Source organism: Polypterus senegalus, chromosome 16 (assembly GCF_016835505.1).
Source record: "Polypterus senegalus isolate Bchr_013 chromosome 16, ASM1683550v1, whole genome shotgun sequence".
In the NCBI taxonomy this organism is placed as follows: Eukaryota; Metazoa; Chordata; class Cladistia; order Polypteriformes; family Polypteridae; genus Polypterus; species Polypterus senegalus.
The window spans coordinates 103,450,493-103,470,576 of record NC_053169.1 but is presented as its reverse complement, the minus strand read 5'-3'; the positions used below and the strand labels follow the sequence as shown (position 1 = coordinate 103,470,576).

Genomic DNA, 20,084 nt, shown 5'->3' with positions numbered 1-20,084 from the left:
GAAAGTTTGCTGGAAGAGGTGATGGTGAGGCCAGCAGGGGGCACGTGGTCTGGGTGTGGATTCCAACCTTTTCAGGATAAGGTCCTGGCATGAGGACTGTGAGCTCATTCTCAGTCCATCAGTTGCTGAGATCTTCCGACCCCCTCAGGTAAACACCCGTGTGTCTCCTGAAGACGTTCCTAAGTCCGTCTGTGAGGTTTCATCGTATCTGACAAGCCGCTCGCTCCTTCTCTCTTGTATTTCAGATCTCATATCCTTTGATTTAATTCTGTTAAACCTGACTCTGTTGTACCCATCATGCCGATGCTGACTCCGCTCTGCTGTCCATCAATTCTTATTGTCAATTGATGCCTGCGTCCTTTTGGGTCATTGTTTCACTCTGGATCCTGACTTGATGCCAGGATGTTGGCAGGTGTCTCAGTATTTATCTGGTATCTTAATTATCTAATAATCGGCTTTGGCACGTAGTGGTCTTGCGGTAAAAGACCTGCAAGTAAGCGGATTGTGCTCTGGTTGCCATGCATTTGTGTGCCGTTTGGACTGAGCTGCATTTGGAATTATATACGTGCTTTAAAAAGGGGAATTTCTCTCGGCAAGTACTCCTTAACTGAGGTGGCATGGTGGTGCACTGGGCTGCCTCCTAGCACCCTGGGTGCATATCTAATGCCCAGATGTGATTCTCTGTGTGTCTGCGCAGGTTTTTCTTCCCGTACTCCTGTTTTCCACATGCATCCCGAAAGACCAGAGTGGCCCCATTGAGACTGTGAGTTGGTGTGTTAGCGACCCCTGCTACAGACTGGCACTCCTACTGGAGTCGTTTTCTACCTCATACCCAGTGTGGCCACAATAGGCTTCGGCCCCCTGAAAGCCTGAACTGATTTAAGTGGGCTTGGGAATGTTAGGTTACGTCATTCCTCACACATCAGTCTCCCGTTTCCTCCCTGAGTCAGTCTTGGCCACCGAGTATGGCAGTCTGCCATGTAGTGGACTGGCATTCCACCCTGGGCTGCTTCTTTCTGCACGCTGCCTCCAAATAAGCATCAGTTTCCTGCAAAGGAATAAACAGCTTCTGAGGTAAGATGGCCAAAAGGAGTAGATGGGTGTCGTGCCCTGCCCACATATCAGCTTGGCCTGGCATCAGCTGTCTTGTGCAGCTCATTAGAATTCACGGATTCCTTGCCCCTTTTTGCCACTCAGTGTCCTCGGATTCTCAAGCCCACTTTTTGATAGCTACACCCTGAGCCAATAGCATTTGTTTTCGGCCCACCTTTTCTGTTTTCTCTGGTTCTTCTGCTCGTGTTTTTGCTCGTGTCTTATGTCTCCATTTTCAACTAATTGGCATTTTAACCTTTTCACACTCAGTCAGGTTTTGATTTTCTGTCCATGTGCTCAAATTTGACTTTAAAATCCTCTTCATGACTCATTTTTTTGTATTGGCATCACTGTGTTGTTGCTTGTGAATGTCCTAATAGAGGGGAAGGGACGAAAAGGGCACAGAGGAGAAGACCCAGGACTTGTGGCAATAGCAGAGGAAAGCCAGGCTGGCTTAATAAGCCATTGTGCTGTTCAGCTGTCTTAATGCAGTGCACAGTAACAAGGAGCCAGAGATGTAGGTGCCACCTCCTCAAAGGGCACAGACACCAAGGGCCAGCCTCTCTGAAGTCTCTCTTTGAAGCCCTGGCACATCTCACCTCTCTTTTAATTTTATTTATGTTGTTTGTTTTCATTTTCACTCCCTCATCGCTATTCTGTTTCAATTTTTCTTTGTCTCTGTCATTTTGTTTTGGTCCCTCACCCACAACTCTGCCACTTGTCCAAAGTAATAAGGACTGATTGGCAACTCGGGCTCTCGGGTGCTGCATGAGCTCAGCTGCGAGTTCTGCATAAGACACCTGCTGCCTCGGCCTCAGCGCCGTGGCATTGGTAGTTTACCACTGGGCTCCCTTTTGGGTGCTTGCCCTCTCTTATCATGTTTGGTGGACTTCTGGCCATTTAGTCTTTCCTCATTTGGACCTTTGGTTTTAATATTCAAGATTCAGAGTTTCACCCCAGTGCTTTATATATAAACATATGTTCGGAATTCTGCTTGTGCTTTATGTTCATGTTTGATTACTTCTCAATGTTTAATTAGGTATTGTTATGTATTATACTAATTATGTATGTCTCTGTTCAGAATCTTTTGTCCTCTTTTTTTATTTGCTGAGCCGAAGGGGGTGGAGCCCCCTGACACTACCACTGTGGGACCACCCCAGGCCCCTCTAAGCCTGCATCAGACTCAGAGCTGAACCCCAGACTGTCACTCTTAGTGGTCGTCTGGCTTTCCTTTGAAGTTTTTCAATTTCGGTTTTACTTTGTAAGGCTCTTCAGATTATTCATTTGTAATTTCGACTTTGGCTTCCTAACCCTAACCCTAATTTGAATTTTTGGATCTCTGATTTTATTTTTTTAGGTTTATTCTTTTAGATTCTTTGTGCCTGTGCCAGTTTCAAACCTCTGATTATGTGTCCAAAATCTAAAATGTTTCCTACATATGATACCTTACTTACAGTATGTTGTGGTGAGAGACAACATGCAGGTGGTGGGGGTAACAGAGAAAGATGACGAGGAAAAGAAGATATGGAACAAGATGATGCGCTGTGGTGACCCTAATGGGAGCAGACAAAAGAAGAAGAAGAGGATCTCTTATGTATTTTAACTTTAACCCTGGCTGATTCTAATGATCCGCCATTTCTCCTAGTCTGGTATCATCTGCTGACGTAGCCAGTTACGTTTTAGTCACTTATTTAAGTTAAGACGAGCAGTGGCCTCAGTGCTGACCCCTGATGCGCACCTGCTAGTTCTGTAATTTTGGTTTTTAGCCCGTTTCACACCCAGCTGCACACTGTGCCTTGAAGTCCGACTTCTTTAAATTTGAGGTCTGGACTCCTTTATCAAAACTCTTCTGAAAGTTAACATAAATTAGATCACGTGCACCTCTCTGATTGTGCGCTTTTGTTGTTTCCTCACAGAATTCCTGCACTTTGAGTCTTCACGACTTCCCACTGCTCTTGTGTATCAGTGAACAGTGAGGGTCTTGCATTCATTTATTCTGTATGATTCCTGGCCTGATTCCACTTTATTTCAGTTTTCAGAAGTGCGACTCCTTCCTGTTCATGTAATCACACCATGACAGCATCTCTCCATTGTTAACGAGAGCCACTCCACGTGAACGTAGGGATTTCCACATTTAGTTCTGATAGGCCAGTGCACTAAAAGAGATCGAAACAAAGGTAAAGACCATCATGGCCTTAGATTGAAAAAGCGTGAGTTGCTTCTGAGGGACAACTTTTGTCACCATCAGCTGCTGGTCCATCAGTCCTGGGGTGTTGCCATCCTTGTGGAAAGGCCAGGGTGTCCACCGTGGCACCAGAAGTGACATCATGCGCCCCCCTTCCTGCAGGTGGTTACTGGCTGTGCACTCCCTCTCCCCAAAGCCATGGTGCCCGCCCGCTATGAGCATCAAACTTGCTGCTGTAGTGCTTGAGGATGACACCAGACCTCCATTTGTCAAACTGAAGACCCTGGTTATGTGTCAAAGCAGGACTAAAGTGTTGAGGCAACACACAGACGCCTCTCAGACTGAGCCCAGGCATCCCAAAGACACCAGAAGAGCTTCACCTAAATGCCATCCAGAACACACAAACTCTCTTTGGACAAGTTGGTCGGTTTACTTCGTAATTTTGTTATTTCGTGGTGCCTACCAGTCACAGGCCACCATATGTAAGAATAAGGAAATGGGTTTGTGATGCCCACCTTCTTGAAATTTATTACACTCACTTGAAGTAATTTGACTTCACTCAAGGTTTATATTTGAACAACATAGAAGGCCTTTAACTGAAAATGTCTTTCATGATTATTAGAGGTTGCCTGAAAATATTAATAATTAGAAGAAGAAGAGTTTAGCAAGCAACACCATTAAACTCTTTTGTTTCTTCTTTTCAGGTGACAAGTTGGAATGAAAGAGGAGCTGCTTGTCTTTACTTGGTCTGACGGCCCCTTGGAATTTATCAATGTGTCAAACGCGCTCCAGCCAAACATTGCACATGAATATCGAGTGAGAGCCCGCAACGCCAGGGGATCTGCGGACAGCTTGTGGTTGTCAACACAAACCCTGGAAGCACCGCCACAGGGCATGGCAGCCCCCTCAGCTCAGACCACCGGTGCCTCAACTGGACACAGCCGGCGTCTCCTACTGGGATCGTAGCTCATTATGCTGTGGTCTATGAGGTACCAAGAAATTATACAGCAACACCTGCTAATTCTACCCCAGACGTTAAGCGTTCATGTAAGTATTTAACATTTGAAATGTTTTAATCGGAAAACAGAAATGAGTGCAAATGATTCTCAAGGTCAACCCGTGAAGAAAACGTCAGTGATATTCAGTGATCTCTAAGTCAGCTTACAGTCTGACCAGGGTGGGATGGCCGCACCAGGCTGGGCACTGGACGAGGAAGATGTTCTGCTCTGTCAGTTGGCTTACGATAGCTCGTACAAGTAAAGACGTCTTCTCCATGTTTTTGAATTCCCTGCTCTATCGTTGGTGTTAGAATATACGCCTGTGCCTCACACCTTATAACAGCTCTGCGGTTTGTTTCATTTTTGGACTTGGTTATTATTTTATGGGTTGTTTCTCATCTTTCTGACAATGCTATTTTGTTAATTGTTTGAGTTCAGCGTATTGTTTACGGTTGTTACACCCATTGCTGGTCATGTGACGCGATGTCATCCCGCTTCACCTATGTAAGATAGTGACATACATCTTCACACCGCCAAACGCTTGCATTTGCAGCAAAAAACGATTTTCCGTATTAGGGTTTGTTGCGAACAATTTTAAGAAGTTCAGGTAAGGACTTGTAATCTGATTCCAAGCCAAATATCAAATACTAAATCTAAATCTTAATTCTTAATTTACTAGGGGGCTTCACCCCCTGCTTGCTTCGCTCGCCAACACCCAAGCCACTTCACGTCTCTGCTGCTCGCGTTTCTGGATTTCACTTTCACCAAATAACAAATCTTTTAATTCTCGCAGATACGGAAGAAACACTGCTTCTCCCTGACGGCCACACAAATTAGACGATCTACAAGTCTCCGACTTAAAGTTTAAATCCGAACAATATATTCGATCTCTTTCACTGAGTAATAATTTCCATTTGTTTGCGTGAATGCCATCTTTACTGTCTTTCGAAGTTTAGTGCTTCCATTATCTAACCCGCTCTGCATGTGTACCGCGCCAACATTTTTCTTTATGACGTTCTACTTTGTCATCTACTCTTTGTCTTTTATTTCTGGCTCCAGGTGAGGTTAAATCTCGTGGGACGTGAAAGTATCCCTCTGAGAAAGTCACGTCTCCTCCCAGGATTTTTTATTATAATAGAGAGAAATATTTAAATTTATTATATTAAAATACTTAATCCTTAAATTCTAAATCTTACATTCTCAAAGGAACTGGAAAGGTGCAAGAAATCAAGTTACAAATTTGAAAAGAGGCCAAAGAACACATCAGTCATACTCACTCAAGCACAGTGACTAGCTGAATGTCTTACACGTACTTCTCAGGTAACTGCAGCACCTAAAAGTCACCATTAACGGTGAAGCTCTGGCCCTGCAATTGCAAAACACAATTGAAGACCAGAGTTAAAAGGAAAAACACAGGAGGAGGGTACAACAACAAACATTAATGCGGCCTATCCTGCCGACTACGCCAGAAGGTTGCAATGCTTAGGGTTGGCATTGAAGAGACATCTGATCTTCTTAGCTGCTGCCTCACGCAGGCTGTGGGTGGAAGTGATGTCACATGTCTTCCAGTCTGTGGGCAAACGTGGAAGTTGGGTTGTAGACTCCGCATCACTCCGCCCCGTAAGGCACTCCCCAGAGTCCTGCATTTGACAAGGACGTCTCCTTCCCAGTCTGTTTTGGGGCGCACTTGCCCACCTCTGTATTGGTGTAGGCTTTTGTTTTTCAGTCTTTCATTTCTGTCCCATTTTTTTATTAGTTATCAAGCCATGAAATATGACAGACTGTTGAACTAATGTAAAATCTTGAATGTATTAACTCAGGAGAGAAGCTTGGTGGTGTAGTGGTTAGCCATGTCAACCCCTTCAGTAACTGAATGGATTTGGAAAACCTGTAAAGTTTGATATTCTGAGTGATTTTAAATTCCAAATGGTAGGAGATGATACCGATTTTTATGGACAAATGAAATGTTCTTCTTAAGCCTTGCCTTGTTAATCCTAAAAGAAACACTGGCAGGGTTGCCAGTTCCTATCCTCAGTCATGTTTTTGTATTTTTCCGTCTTGCCGTTTCCCTCTTCTCTTTCATTAGCATTCTGTGTATTTAGATGAGGAACGCTAACAAAATGGCCTGCTACAAATATTACACTGGGTCTCCCCATGGAAAAGGCCGAGGACAGATGTTTACTGCTGGGGAAGATTACGTTCTTCAAACAGTCGTGTGCCGCCTGGAGACGCCTCTGGATAGTTTAATAAATAATTGGATTACTGAACGGGTAAAAGAAAACAGCAGGCCGTAGCCAGCACAGGTCCGACTTTGGGGCTACTTGGCATTCACACCCAGCTTTTCTAGTAAAGGTTTTTAATCCTCTAGTTTTCTATAATTGAAATAATAAAACTGGTAATCCAAAATATAATACCCAGGATGTAAATCAGAAAAGATACATTTTCTATTTTTAAGAGCGCATTGTTTGAAGCCGGTGTAACTGTTATGTCAACAAGGCACAGGGGAAGAATTTGCATTTTTTGGACGCATTGCATATTCAGCGCACTAAATGAAATGATTAACATTGCATTGCATTAACCTAAATACCATTAGGAACACAGGCGCAGGTTTTGAAGTGCGCCCCCAATTACTGCGAGATCGTTTTGTACCGCTAGTGTCGTTATTTCACATCGGGCTTCACTTGGGGCAGACCCCACCGTGTGTCCTGGCCTAGCGACATGTCAAGGTGGCACCAGGCAAACCCGGGGGGCGACCCAATGATCAGTGCTGCTTCTTCTGCTCTTCTCTTTGTGTACCACCTCACTAGGCCTGATCATCACATCAATGTCCAGCGGTGCCAGCCTGCCAGTGATCTGTGTTTCTAGGCCCATCTGTGCCATTTTTATCCAGGATCAAACTTCTTAGCTCTCTAGTGGCTGCACCGTCCCTTACAGCGTTGATAGGACTCCACAGGTTCTTTAATTCCCACTTGAAATACGGCCTTCCTTTCTTCCCTTTTTAAAGTCCACCTACTCGATGTTCAGGGGTCTTTGCAGGCCACGTCACCTGCCAAATCAGACATCAACGCTTGTCACTTGTGGCCATCACCAACCCAGGAGCTCATTCGGGTTTGGTGTCAGTGTGACCCCGGCCTCCAGAAGCAGTGGCCGTTGGGGACGTTACCACCATGGCACCCGTTATGTCACAGCCCGATATTATGTGCATCTTCCTTGTGATTATTATTTTTGTTCATTTTCATGTGTTCTTTGTTTCTATGTCATTTTTGTTGCCATCATTATGTTAATTTGTGACTTAGCGTTTGTATGTTGTGTAGTTAAACATCTGGAGTCCAGCCCAAGAGCGGCGTCACACTGTGGGACCACCGTCAGCCTAGGAGCAGAGTGTCATTTGTGAGTGAGGACCGCTCTGGCTCTCTGCACATATTTTCTGATTTCCGGCTAATCGACTGCACTTGTTTGCCTTTTTTCTCCCCACATTCCATCTCAGCCCATTTCCTGGTGAGGGTCTCGGTGGCTACGGGCCAGTTTGGTGTTCCCTCTAGCCAACTGCAGAGTTCAGCCTTGAGATATGATCCCTCCAGTGTGTCCTGAGTCTGCCATAGGGACTCATTTTAGCTGGCCAAGGGGGCATCATCTTGACATAGCTAAACCACCTGAACTGGCCCCTTGTGATCCGGAGGAGCAGCGACTCTACTCTGAGGCTCTCCTGAATCACCAATGTCTTCTTCTAGCCAGAGGTTTATGGTCATCCTCTCCGTTAGAGGGTGTTTTTGTGTATTTGGGACATTTCAAAGGGTTTATTGCACTTTCAAAGCGAGTGCCAGATTGTGGGCCAGTGTGGGCCTCAAAGTCTCCTTCCTGAGTTTGGGGTCTGGCTGCCTGAAGTGAGGTCTGTTTTGGAGCTGACTTCTGCAGTCCCGATTGTGCTTTTTTTGTGGCTTGCACCTCCTTTTGCCATCTTTGTTTGCTAATCAGAACAGCACCTCTGGTGTTATTAGTGTGGCGCCATGTTCCTCTACAACTAAGACGACTGTCAGCACTGACTGCCATTTAGTGAAGCTGTTTATTTCAATTGAGGCTCATGAAGGATAGCATTGCACCCAAGGCATGATTCCAAATGGGGTACCAGTCAGCCACTGGGCACACTGGGCACACACACACTCATTCACACAGGCTGAGCAGACAAGTGAGGAAATATCAGCATGGCGTAGCATTCAAGGGCGTCCGGAGACTATGTCAAGTTGGAGCATTTCACATTTTCAGTTACTTCATTCAGGAGACAGCTGTCACATTTGTGTTTATTAAATATTGATGTAACATTGTGATATATTGAAAAATAATAGTGATAAAAGAATGCAATTCTATGTGTTAGGAGACGACGTTAACTGCTGGCTTTTTAACCAATGGCTTGTGGTGGCGCTCACTGAGATGTGAAAATGACATCGATGGACGTGTGTGTTAGCGCTGGAGGGTCTGTGACTAACTGACGTTCAGTAGTCTTAAACAACTTCTTTTTGAGAGGACCCTAAACTCCCAACTCCAAGCCCACCCGACTGATGAGGAGGAGGAGGAGGAGGAGGACGGGCCTCTTTAATGCTGGGCCTGGAGAACCTCCAAAGATGGCGAGGCTTCTGTTTCCCCATGAGGTTACCTGCAAGCCAACGGGACGCCAGAGGTGTGCTGCCACCCAGGGCATTGGGGGCTCATATTGTGTCGACATACAGTCCACCTATGGCTGTCCATATTGGTCTCTTATCCAGAGAAGGTGCTGCCAACATCACACCACACCTGTCCTTCTTCACTAAAACACAAAAGGGAGCCAAAGATTTGCAAAGAAAAGGAAAAGAAGCAAAAAACGAGCAAAACCAAAGGCATGGAAAGAGCCCTGGCAAACCAGTGACAGCCTGGCGTACCGTGAACTCAATCACGTGAAGATCTGCCCAGACCAAGATCGGGCCGTTTGGACACAAAGTGACTTGCAGGGTGCAGGGTTCACAAAGTGACTTGCTGAGGCGGTTTTGCAGCATATTTCGAATTGATGGCCAGCACATGTGTGTGTGCTTTGACTTTAATTGCAGATCAGGAGCCATCTGTTTGCTGCGGGATAGGCCTCTGGGCTGATATGGAGACAGCCTGTGGCAAAATCCTCCAGGACTTGAAGAGGACTCTCTGCTTTCTTGTCATGTCTATTGCCTGAAAACCGGACTCATCTGCAATGTGTGTCAAAAGGTAAAGAATTTCACTTGGCAGTTCGGTAAACAGTTTGACTAACTGAGGCACAAAGACGCCGGCTCTTCAGATCTGACCCCGCCGCTGCACTCCGAGGGGCTCTCGGACACTCACATGAGCAGCTTCTCAGCAAATTAGCTGCACTGATTAGCAGATAAGATGTTATCGGGGGTCACTGGGGGAGTCACTCGTATGGCCTGCTGGTCACCTGCTGGACACCTGCTGGTCACTGGGCAGAGCCATTTTGTCAATGGGTAGCCACTTCATCGTAAGCAATGGTGGGGTTAGGCTCTTTCTTCATGTGTGAGACCCCCAGTAATCAGTTCAAAGTGCCTCGAGCTCTCGGGTCCTCTGCTGGGGTCATACAGTGCTTGTCCTTGAGAGTTTCCTCCTACCCCCCCACCCCTATTATGCTGCATTAAACTGTTTAAATAGGTGTACCCATCAATGGGGGTCCACGCTACCACCCTTCGGCAGCTCCCTTCTACTCCAAACCTGGCGTACACCCCATTAAGAGTGCATAACCCCAGGTGACCCCGTTTGTGTCCCACTCACAGGGTACCCCTCTTGTTTTGGCCACCCTCCATTTTGAGGTGAGAGGTTTTTCGTGCTCCTTTTGGACTTCCATGATTAGTTGTTGTGAAATTTTTATCAAACTGAATGAGACTACAAGTCATAAATTAGAGTAAAGGGTACGGCATTGGACTGGCATCCCATCCAGGGTTGGTTCCTGCTTTGCACACCGTGCTGCCTGCGTTCATCCCCAGTTCTTATAGCGGGTTAAACGGCTTCAGAAAATGGATGGATGGACAGAAGGTAACTAAAGACAGAGGCCTAGAAGTCTGCCGTGCGAAAAAGTGGCACTGCCCGGCACAGCAGGGCGTCGACTGTGTTGGCATGGAATTCACCAACTAAACACAGGCAGCCGTCCTGTATGTCGCTACTCTGCCCTCCCTTTGAACGTTTTGTTATTTCACTTTTTAGTTTTATTCTCCATTAAGGTGAATTACTTTGACTGAAGGAGTCACAGAGTTGTTTCATTGTCACTGGCAATACTCGTATTATTACATTTATTTTAAAAGTTCAGTTTCTTTAATTCTTATTAACTTGTTAAAACCACAAAAGGGCCAGACTCAGTTTTTTAGAACATTAATTCATTCAGTTTTCTTGCTTATCTGGTGGTGGGTATGGTGGCACAGCGTTGGCACCTCATATCTCCAGTGCCCTGGGCTCCAGTTCTGGCCTGGTGGTTTTGTGTTCACCCTGTTTTTTTTGTTTTTTTTTTTTGCACTGGTTTCCTTCTACCTCCTAAGCTTGATTGGTACCTCTACTGGCACAGCATTAGTGACTATTCCCTGCAGAGGACTGGCACTCTATCAAGTGTTCATTCCTAAACTGGCAACAGGCCTCTCCTTCCAGTCCTGAAATGAAGATGTTTGGATGTTTCTGGAGTTCGATTTGAACTTTTCCCATCAGCCATCGCCATTAGGCCCAGGAGCAGACTCAGCCCTAAATGGCGTGCCAGCCGGGCACAATGTGCTCATTTAAAGCTACACAGACTCTGAGAGATCACGCAAGCTGAGCTGACCCAAACAACGTGCTGAGGTGACCCTGCCCACTGGACCAGCATGGTGCCCCTTGTTAGCCTTTGAGGTCCATTTTGGACTGATTTTGCTCTGTTATGCCTCTGCCATATTGAACTCTGCTTTCAAAGAGCCGCCTGCCCTCCTTGCGCAGCCTGAGTGGTTTCTCTTTCTTGCATATTCAGATTTTGTGTTTCGACCCTCTTAGTGCACAATGCTAAAGATTTCACTATGCAAAGAGTGGGCCATTTTTCATCCAGCAGACTGCGCGCAATGTCTTTTTTATGGCGGTATTCAACATAAGAGGGAAATCTAGTGTAAAGATGAACCGGCTAATTGACGGCGGCAAAGCAGCACATGTAGTGTATTTTTACATTTTACATCTGCCCAAATTGGTCCTCCGTGCAAAATCAAGAGATTTCAACAATTAAAAACCGACAACATGGCGCATCAACAGCCAAAACAAAATTAAGCAGCTGTTCTGGACAAATGACCGATTGGAGTGTTCTGTTCTAATCTAATAAAAAGTGAGGGGGGTACAATTAGCATGAAAGGTGAGCGGCCCTTACTGGCGTGCAGCGGCTTTACTCGAGTCTGAAGAGAGTTTACACGGCGTCCCCCCGTAATGACAGCCATGGCAAAGCGAGGCTCCGCGATGGCCGCCTGTCCTTAAGTCTCAGGGCTCCTGACCCTTTCAATGCCGCGGCGCTCCAACGGTGTCAGGCTGAGATCTGCCAGGAGAGGATAATCTTATCAACGACGCACGGGATCGCTTTTCTGTTTATCTGGAAATCAGAATTCTTTACTTGGCAACCCTTGACTTTGGAAAGTGTTTCGTTTTGAAAGTCTGAGATATGCTGTGCTGAAATTGAAATTATGAAGAACGATATCGAGCGTTCTCAATCCTGTTGGCAATAAGTCCAAGTCGTCACGGCCAGGGGAGAAAACGGGCTGCCAAAAGTCAGCCATCTGATATTACGAGAGAGCAGGAAGTGCAGATTTCAAGTTTTAAAAATGAGGCCATGGAATGGTTCGAATGTCATGTGTGGGTGAAGACAAACCGACTGGCGACCAAATCCCAAAAAAGCTAAGCTCAACTCAAGCACAAGAAGAGAAACACAGGCCTAACTAGCAGACATTTGTCAACAGCCGCTCTGTTATTCATTCACGTCCCAATACTGCAATGCCAACCGCTACACATAGCCATCCAAGTTTGGTCTCTCGATGCCCATCTGTCCACTCGACACATTAGTGACGTCATGCCTGACGCAATGCAGAGTCATGTGACGGCAACCGTAGACAACTGGGTCGAGCCCATTAGAGCAACAGAAAATAACAGAATACATGAAAAACTAAAAATATCATTTCAAAAAGAAATAAGTAATGAAGAGGAAGTCTCTTCTTATGTCATTGTTGTCTCTGATTATTCCACGTATTTATTTGCGGGGTTTAACGTTCGTATTTCTAACTGATTTTCTTATCCGGGGTTATTTTCAGTTTTTAGTACGTCACTATTTTGAGCTCCATTGCTTACGATTGCCATGCCTGTTGCTGCCAGCGGACAACGGAAGGCTGTGACTTATGATGCCCTTAAGAAATTCAGGCGTTTAGACAACAGGAGCAGTGCAAAGGTCTACGTGACACGTCTTCTGTTGTCCAAGATTCCGGATTTGAAGAGGTTTTGAAAGGTTTTCTTGTGTTATTTGGTTACCACACTGAATAGCGTCAGTCTTCAGTTTTGCTTTGTGTGTTGATTTAGGAGCCTGCCTTTAATCTTCGGTTGAGGTCCATTCCGCTCTTCTTGGCTGTCAGCCTTACCAGTCAGGATGTCTCATAGGAGCCTCATCTGAGCCTGTGGTCTATGACTTCGCTGATGTCAACGTTTCATTAAAGTTCCATGTCCGGGTAGTACGACGTTCAGACCCAACTTCCTGCAAATCCACTCGCTTTGCTTTTTGTCTCTCTGACCTGCTGAGTTGCTCTCACACACACACACACAATGAAGGACAACACAAAGGCACAAAACAATAAAACTGTAGTATTGCTCATCTAGGCCGTGAGAGCAGGAGAAGCTCAGCTTTCAGCAGCTACCTTAACTTCAGCTCCTGTCCTCGGAGCTCAAAGGCCTGCTGGACGTGATGTGGCTGTGAGTGACCACCACGAGCTCCGACTGCTGCACACTACTGCCTCTCGGTGGCCTCTCCTGTAGGGACATGTCTCCCCAAATAACCGTTTTTGTATCAGTTACTCACCATTTTTAATCTGATGTCTTCATAAAGTCCCTAAAGTAGTGGACTTGAACGGAAGGGCAGCTTGAACAACAGCAAGCCATATCAAAACTTCCATGACAAAATCTGAAATTGCTCACAACGTCCCAAAAGTGTGTCACTTCTACTAAAATATTATGCATAAACTGTTTCGATAAAATGTGCTTCTTCGTGTGTGCATAAATGAAGGCCCGATTTCCCCAGAAGGGAGGGAGGCTTTCCAAGTATGGCGCCTGGAACATGTGGCTCAAAGATGATAAAGTTTCATTTTTATGAAGACTGCGAAGACAGCGCCAGCACATCAACATCCTGAATAAGGAGTAAAGAGTGTCCTTGTCTGACGTGTGGCCTGCGGGGAGTGCGTCACACATGTTTTATAACGCCATTAAGACTTTTTGGACAGACACCACGTCAAAGGTTTGTTTTCTCCTGCCGTGTTCCTGGTCCTGCTAGGGGAGGCTGCAGTCCAGAATTGGAGGAGGTGGCATTAAGATGATCGGTTCTCTTGTTTTCAAATGCTCTTTACCTGTCAGATTCACCACTAATGGGTCGGCTCCTTTCATTTTTATGTTTGCTTCTTTGTTTCCGGCAGTCCATCTCTGAGAACGTGGTCGAGATCGGCCACCCTGCCGCTTTGCCCTTCAGAAAGGTGATGTGCTGTGGCATCCTTGACGTCTTTATGCTAAGAGTCCACCTTGTGCTTTTGTTCGGCTCTCGAGCAGCCTGGCAGCTCCAGTGCAGCCGTGGAGTGCCACCTAGTGAGTCTTCTCGGGCTGTCATTGACATGGCCATGATCCCATATGTTTACTCTGCGAATTTCAAGTAAATTGAATCGATAAATACAGATATTATTCTCCAAAGTAATTGCAAGGCTTTATAACCACCCAAGGCGTTGCACTGCTTTGCCGTGATTTACGTCACCTGAAAGGCCCAGAGCTTCCAGCCCTCGCCTGCTCATTTCGCTCTCTTATACGACTGCGCCTCCGTCCTCGCCCGCCCGCTTCGCTCGCTCTCTCTCTCGTACTTTATTACATAATAGCATTTGTACATTTTGGCTCAGGCTGCCAGCGCGCGCCTGTTAACTCTGCACGTCACCTGAGGTGACAGTCTGAACAAAGGGCCTGTTTGGTCCCCTTTCGTATGAATTACCGGCAAAAATCAACAAACAACCCAATTTTCTGCTGTTCCCTAAGTAACAATTGCAAAATGAAAATTGTTTCTTTTGGAGCATCTCGGCACCTAATTCATTATGCAAAATATCGCCTTAGGACGTCTCCCCTAGTGCGCTGTATGTTAATAGGCAAATTAAGAGAGTCACCACCGCCATGCTTATCATCTGTCCTAGGCCTATTGCACATTGCATATATTATTATTATTATTATTCCTAAATTTCATGTGATATTTATCTCCAAACTCATCCATCCGTGTACGGATCTGCTTCTTCTAGCACCTACCTGCAGAATCGAATCAAATTGAACAGAAGTGCCCTAACCTAAGACATCGTAACGCTCTCCGATCTATTCAGCCCAATTCAAGGCCACTCTTTCTCGTCCTTACTAATTAGAATTTGCCGTCTGAATCAGAATCATCCAAAGTGGCACCTCTAAGTCACTTTATTACGGCTATGTATCCTTAAAGGCGGTGATTCATTGACGGGAATTGTGGAAATATGTGGCGCTCCCCGTCTCTCCAGTCTATTTGAAGAACACGAGAACGTTTCGATTGTTACCGTCTAATGACGCGCCTAGTTCATCTGCAGAGCCCCCGCGTTTGGGTGCCACGTAATGACTTTCTCTGAATAATTCCAGGAAAGCTAATCCTAAACTCTCGACTCTGACTGCGCTCATCTGCATGTGTTTGAACGCACCACATTCTGCTCAGATTAATTCATTTCAAGTTCACAGCAGTCCTGGAAGCAGATGTTGTACCCCTAGGTATGATGTGACTTACTTTGACTAATAATGAGTTATTAGCGATATAATGACCCTCTGAAAGGAGAAAAACTCGGCTCGGCAGAACACTATTGACACATATCGTTAACATATGTTACGCACTGTATTTTGGCAGACCATAAATCCTGTTGTGACCTTTATGTTTGTCACCAGCAATTTATACCAAATGTAAATTGTGACCTTTAACCCATGTGATTTAAATTTAATTGTCACAGATTTGCTTCTGGTCATTTATCCAGCAGCTGAAGCTGTGCATTTAAGTTGCACTTGTGAAGAGAAACACAAGCCGCACTTTTATGAGCTCTGCTGCCATTTGTCAAATTGCACAACACGACTTTGGTAGGTTCGTATTTTTGGGACAACTTAACGTGCCGTTCTTGCTCATTGTGCACTGGTGGCTGAAGGTGGCCTTTAATTTCATTGGCATGGCAGTCCCCGGCTCGAATTTCACCCGCACTTGTTGTCTGTGCAGAATTTGCACGTTGTCTCCATTTCTGCACGGGCTTCCCTCTGCTATCCCACAATCACGCATGTTAAGTTTCTTAGCAGTTCTAGGGTCGCCCTGTAAGGGTCTGCGCCTGCTCCATTATAATATATGTGTTATACTATGATGTGGACATCTCTTAGGCCAGGGGTGCTGCCCCAAACTCTTCTTATGATCCCTGGGAGGCTTGAATTGTCTGCACCGGAGTACTCAGCTCTGGTTCTGGAGGTCTGCAGTGGCTTCAGGTTTCCACTTTAACCAGTTTATATAAATTAGAATCCACTTATTTACTACTAAGACAATATTTTTAGATGTAGTTAACTCATCTATTACGATTTACATCCCTTAATTGTCCATTTTAGTGTTAAATGGCTGCACTGAAACTATCTGTGTTGCCAACCATCAGTTAATAACAAGGTGTAAATGACAAAGGAGCCACCAGCTCTCCAGCTAACGTCCTCCACCTACACCCCTGGACGTGCGTCATGGAATTAATAAATGAGAGAGAAGGGGAAGACCAAGAGGTACAAATCTGTTCTGAACCACGAAACGTGTGGAGGATGTTCTCGAAAATGACAAATCAGCAGTGCAATAAAAGCACTAAGTTGTAGTTTCAGGTTTCATGATCTCTCAAAAGGACGGTGCCAGAGCTGAGCGATGCCATAGGGGAACCATTTTTAGTTCTTGAAAGACATGTGGCCATGAAAGTTCCAGAAAGATCTATAACAGGCTCCAAACAGTAACTAAGCAGGAGGAGACAGTGACGGGGTCCGGACTTTACAACCTCCCCTCACTCAGGCCATGTCAGGTGATCTTAGTCCATTGGTGCCCTGCTAGGTGGCCTGCCATACGTTAAAAGCATAAAGAACCAGCTTCATAGGCAAAGAGCCCGTCCCAGAATGAGATGGTGTTTGTTGAGCAATGGAGCTACGAGGAACCCAGAAAAGAACCGTACAGTGCCATTAAAGGAGTGGGGTTTGTAATTAAGAAAGTGGTTTGAATGAAAAGCTGCTGCCATTGTGGACCTCCAGGACCCCTGCTCTGAAGCTGAATTTGCAACAAAACAGAGACAGGTATCTCTTTATTTAAAAAATAAATGAATTAATAGATAGATAGATAGATAGATAGATAGATAGATAGATAGATAGATAGATAGATGAATACATTAATAAATAAATAAATTAAAATTCTCTTCCAGCAAAATGTATGAAGATTGCCAGAAGTAAAACGATGTTTAATCCTACGTGGGAGCATTTAAGAGCAGGGCCAGCTCTGAGTACCGAAGGGGCTAGTGAGAAAGGAGCACCCCTTGTTGTCCCAGACCCCCAGGCACACAGGGTAGTGCCCCCTTCTCCCAGACCCCCAGGCACACAGGGTAGTGCCCCCTTGTCCCAGACTCCCAGGCACACACCGGTAGTGCCCCCTTGTCCCAGACCCCCAGGCACACACCGGTAGTGCCCCCTTGTCCCAGACCCCCAGGCACACAGGGTAGTGCCCCCTTGTCCCAGACCCCCAGGCACACACAGGTGACAGAAGACCTCTGTGCTCCCCAAATGTGCGCCTCAACCCCGTCGAGTCCCTGAGCTCGGCAGGCAGTTCTTTGGTTTTGTGGCTCACCTTCTCTAGATGGCGGTCTGCCTTTACTGTCCTTTCTAGCCCATTGAATTGACTCTAAACATCTCAACGATGGTCAGTATTATGGGATGCACCTGAGACGAATTTCAAGTGTCTTAGCAAAGGGCCTGAATGTTAGTGTCGATGAGATATTTCAGTTGCTCATTTTTGTTCCATTTGTAGAATTTCTGAAATTCGGTTCCCGGCTTGTCGTTGGAGTTTTCCTTGATGAGGTAACAAATGAACTCAAATGATTTTAGCGCCAGGCTGCACCAGAAGCAACTGGGACCAAAGTGCGGGGTCTCCGGCCTGAGGACCCTTTGACTTCGAGATGCTTGCACTGCACTTTCATTTCATTTTGTGCCCTGTTTAGAATCCATCTATTATCTGAAAAGAATCGTTTTTAAAAACAGCTTCGCTAAGAAGCCTGGTCTGGGGTTACAGGCCGGAGGATTGTGAATTTATAGCAAAACTCCCAAGATTGTGGAGGTAAAAATAAAAAGAAGGTCACGAGGGCAGCACTCGGGGGTTAATGGCGTCAAAGAGCCAACAGCTCGTGTGTTATTAGATGCAAAATGAGGCCGAAATCCTGGGGTGGATGTATAAAAGCAGATGTAAAATACTTATTATCATAATATCATAGAGAAGTTAATAAAGACAAAGCCATTAACCTTAATAAATCATATTTAACAGTAGCCGATAGGTGAGTAAAACAAAAACCCTTACAGATTGTGGGAGATGGCGGAGGGGGAAGAAACCTCAGGGAATCGATGGCTAATGAATCATTCTTCCTCCAGGTTGCTAACTACATCATTCATTGTTATTTGCTATCATTGAAGGGAACACGGGGGGCTCTGAGCCGAATCGAAGCAAATAAAGAATCCGAAAGCACGTCGGCGGACGCTCCATCTGACGGCAGGCCGGGGTGGCGTCTGTGCCTTGACCGGGGACCCCCAGAGCCAGACGTATGGCTAATGCTGGGCAGCTTTACAAAGAGTTACAGGAATTACAATCAGAACGATACTGACGAGCCCGAGGAGCTCGCCCGTCCTGACTGCCAAACTGACGTCAAGTTGAGTGTTGAAGGTCCCCACAAAGACAGCAGATAAGTAAATAAATGAAATAAACAAACACGCTCATAAATGAAATAGAGATGGAGTTACAGATAACCTAAAGCACTACTAACTCCATTCTGCCCTTCACACCAAGTTCATCTGGAGTTTTCTTTTCAAACTCTTCCGTTGATTTAGGTGGAGGCCAGATGAAGACCCCCACAGACCCCTGGGTGACTGACCAATGCAGTGCATGGACACAGGGTCACTAAATGAAGGCACAGTCTTCTTCACTTTTGATTTCAGCACAAGACTTCATTGCTTCATCACCCCTGGGGGGTTGTGGTGGTCTCCCTTGGTCATTTTAATCAATCGTTTCATCGAGTGCATCCTAGTGAAAAGGCCCCCCCGTAGGTGCACACCCAAAACACCCTGATGGTGGGACATGTCAGTCGCACTCGGGTACAGACCTGGACTGAGGCCCTTTGGAAAGGGTGGTCTCAGTGCGGTACCAAGTGAACCCTGGAGTGGTATGAATGAGATCTGACACGGGGCCGTTCTAAATTACAGTGCATTATGGGTGACGTGGCGCTGGCTGTGGTAGTAATAAAATGACATTTGATTTATATAGCGGCAAACCCACGCACAAGACGTTTGGTCACACTGAATTTCTGTAATTAGCGAATCTCATTCACAGCATGACGAGATGGAGGTCAACGTGGAGCGTTAACAATAAAAAGGTAAAACTAAAAACGTACAAAGGCACAAATGTGACACAATTCACATAAAACAAACCGCACAATTAACCAGTCAATCAGAGCAAGTCTGCCAGCTGATTGAAGCCCCTGGCACATGCCCCTCATGCGGGCGATCGTACAGCAGTTACTAACAGAAAAAGGAGAAGGGCTCAACTCACTTGTGATCGGAGCAATCAAAACACATAGAAGCGGTGACGAGAAACGAAGAGCAGTGCGCTGGGAGGCCGGCGGTCGAATGGCCAAATCTTACATCACGAGAGTTGTGGGCGCAGGTGGGGTCACCACTCAGTGTATTCAAATCTGTCCCAAATGAGACCAAAAATCAATTAGGACACATCCTGTCTCAGTCTAAGAATTCGGTCAGCGGTGGTCAGCGTTGGCATCTCATCTGAGACATAAAGCAGCAACCGAGCCGTAAGGACAGTGGAATGAACCCCCTGTGTGACGTCTCCTGGACGAGGCCACGATAAGAGACCAGCCGAAGGAGGTGACAGGGCTGACGTCTTTAAAATTATGATTGGAATAAACTCTCACCGTAAAAGGAATTCATCAACAAGGACATGGGGACACGGCTGGACAGTTAAGGGCGTATTCGGCACACGTGTTACAGGCTTTACTTCATGCAAAGAGTACAAGTGGAGAGGAGGCCTTCAAGGACGTTCACATCTCTCACATCATTGAGGCTATTTTGGAGAACGTCACTGAAGAGGATGAACGAGCTCATGGGCTGGATGGCCTCTTCTTGTTGCTCTAATGTTCTAATGAAGTAGGTTTTTGGAAATGTTTTGTGTTGTTTGCCCAGCATACCCATCCGTATTCCAGATTATTGGGGCATAAGAGCAAAAGGGCAGCGCGGCAGGTCCTTTAAGC

At 45.9% G+C, this 20,084-nt stretch overlaps 1 protein-coding gene across 4 annotated transcripts in view; it reads left to right on the top strand.

The window, feature by feature from the left end:
• ush2a (Usher syndrome 2A (autosomal recessive, mild)) overlaps positions 1 to 20,084 on the top strand; it is a 164,193-nt gene that overhangs the window by 57,514 nt on the left and 86,595 nt on the right. For all 4 annotated transcript variants that reach the window (XM_039738796.1, XM_039738795.1, XM_039738797.1 and 1 more), the window contains exon 2: positions 3,982 to 4,324. The gene's annotated coding sequence lies outside the window, so the exon portion shown is untranslated. The remainder of the gene's footprint in view (positions 1 to 3,981; positions 4,325 to 20,084) is intronic.